The sequence below is a fragment of the Populus alba genome, chromosome 10 (genome assembly GCF_005239225.2).
Source record: "Populus alba chromosome 10, ASM523922v2, whole genome shotgun sequence".
NCBI lineage: Eukaryota > Viridiplantae > Streptophyta > Magnoliopsida > Malpighiales > Salicaceae > Populus > Populus alba.
In genome coordinates, this window is record NC_133293.1 from 18061921 (window position 1) to 18064401 (window position 2481).

General features: G+C 38.0%; 1 pseudogene; it reads left to right on the plus strand.

Moving 5' to 3' along the window:
* The first annotated feature begins 676 nt into the window (after positions 1 to 676).
* LOC118046633 (uncharacterized) lies at positions 677 to 1639 on the plus strand (annotated as a pseudogene).
* Positions 1640 to 2481: the final 842 nt, after the last annotated feature.

Here is a 2481-nt window from a genome sequence, read left to right on the forward strand (position 1 = left end):
AATTGATAAGACCACCACTAAAATAAAAAACACTACAACAAAAACATGAATTTGTTGTATTTGCTTTTATATTTTTTAATCTAGCAAATACAAAACAAAAGTAAAATCAAACATATTCTACGAGGAAAATATAAATGTCACCGATAAAAAACATTGTTTTTAGAAGTTAAATTATATAAAAAAGCTTATTCATCTTAAAAAGATTAGCATGGAACTTATTAGTGATTTGGATTTAAAGAGTGAATTTAAATGTATTTTCTCTTGTTTTATTCCAAGTAAAAAGCTATATGTAATTTTGATATGTGCAATGTGTTATGACTATTACGTGTAGCAATTTTCAAAATCAACCACTCCAATCATAAAATTTTCATCATGTTTCTTTGATTGAACCATACCCGTAAATCAACTTTATACTCCGCACTCCAATTAATATTTTAAACATGCAATAAAGTAATTTTGCTGGAGAAGTCATCAATTATAATTTTTTCAAGAATATCATGTACGAGAACACGCTAAAATAATAAAAAAAAAAACCAAGGCATAAAATAAAGCGTAACCGGAAAACATAAGATTAAATAAAATAAAAAATACAGAGATTTTCCGGGGGAAGAAAAGTGACACAGGGAAGGAGATAGATTAAATGACCCAGCAGAAATTATTTATGGAAATCTGAAAAATGATTGGAGAAAAAAGTACCGCTAGGATAAACTTATTCAAAGGGAATATAAATTTTACATTCACCAAGGCAACTTGGCTGTAATTAACATAAATAAAAATTCAGAGTCGAACTGACCTCGCTATAGTCTACACAATACAAGGGCCTAAAGAGTGTTTTCCTTGGTAATCCAGTAAGGACAAACCCCCAAACCTCTCGGTGGCACTTTCCGGGTTGCATTAAAAGACTTACCCGACCCTGATGACTCAACCCGGATCCGGTCTTTCGAACTAACACGACCCTCTGGTCGCCCTCAGGGTAAAATCAGAATCAAATTAGGTGTGCGTGAAAGACCGTTTTCTCCTCCTCCACCACCGCAGCCCGTTTACCGAATTACCACTCCACAGAGCTATTATTACAGTGGTGTCACTCTGCCACCACCACCTGATTACAGTTACCCGACTATCCCGCTTCCACCGTCATCTTCTCTGCCCGCCATCCGTACCGCATTATTGTTCCTACCACGACCCCTACTCTCCTTTTCCGTATTATTCAGGATATTACTCCTCTGCACCGCCGCCATCCATGCCACCAAGGCCCTTTTTTGATCGGACAATGGATAGTTATGGCAGTGGGCCCTCCGCACCGGTTGATAACGGTACTCAGAGGCATAAAGGAGGGAAGAGAATGGGGTTTGGGACGGGACTGGCTGTGGGTGCTGTTGCTGGGGCTCTAGCTTGCGTTGGAAGAAGGATTGAAATACGAGGAGGAGAAAATTGCAGAGAAAGTGGAGAATGATCTCGCTGTGCGTGATGATTACAGCGATTATCGCTTTGATTACTGATGGTAAATTGTGGTTTGGTGAGGCTGTGCTTAGTTTCACTGCACGGTTTCATATGTATATAATCTATGGTGAATTTGGATGATTCTGCTCCATGTTTCAATATTTATTGAAAGGAATAAATTCTGCTTTTTTTAGTTTTACTCTGTTGCATTTTTGTGATGGTTAATGTCAGTGGAATTATGATAGCTATTCTATATAATAATAGCACATTAGTTTTCAACTATAAGCAAGTCCTGTGATTTAATTCTGCCTTCTGGTTTAGGTTTTTCGGTTTGAGTTCAGTTGTTTTTATTTACTCTCCATCTGAATATTTTTGTTATTGCTTTGGATAATTTATTTAGCTGGGCACCTGGTGTTCTTGAGTGGTAGTGGCATCCTACAACCTTTCTCGTGAACTTGAACAACAAACAAGGTGGCTGCAATGCAAAAGCCGGAATGAATGCCTTAAATCATTTTCTAGGTCGAGGGTTTACCCCTTCATCTCTTCTCTTCATGGAGGAATCGTAATGGAGGAGTTGGAGCTAATTCCTTTTTCTTTCCACCTCTTTTTGAGACCTATGCTTGTTGAAAGGGGAAGGGAGAGGGAATTCAGTCATTCAATTTTGTGTCGAAGTTTGAACTTGACATGTGCTCAGGTGAGATTTCACCACTTGAGTAATCAATCAAATCAGCAGTTTCATAGATTATATAAGATTTCTGATATAACTTTTCTTGTTCTTCCACCCCTCTTTACGAGGGCCCTTTCCCATATTGAGCCTCTATTGTTCAACAAAGCAAGAAAGGTTAGTTCCTAATAGAAAGTAAACTAGTAGCTGGTTCGCATGTGCCTTGTGCTTGCACTCAAATGAATGCATTAATAGATGTTATAATGCGCTGACAGGTAAAGCAATGTTTGAGAAGATCCGAGAGAGCGTATTTGCTTTGTTTTCATTTTCCCATCCTGAGTGAATTATGCTGCTGTAGCGCTTATTTCCTGTTGCCT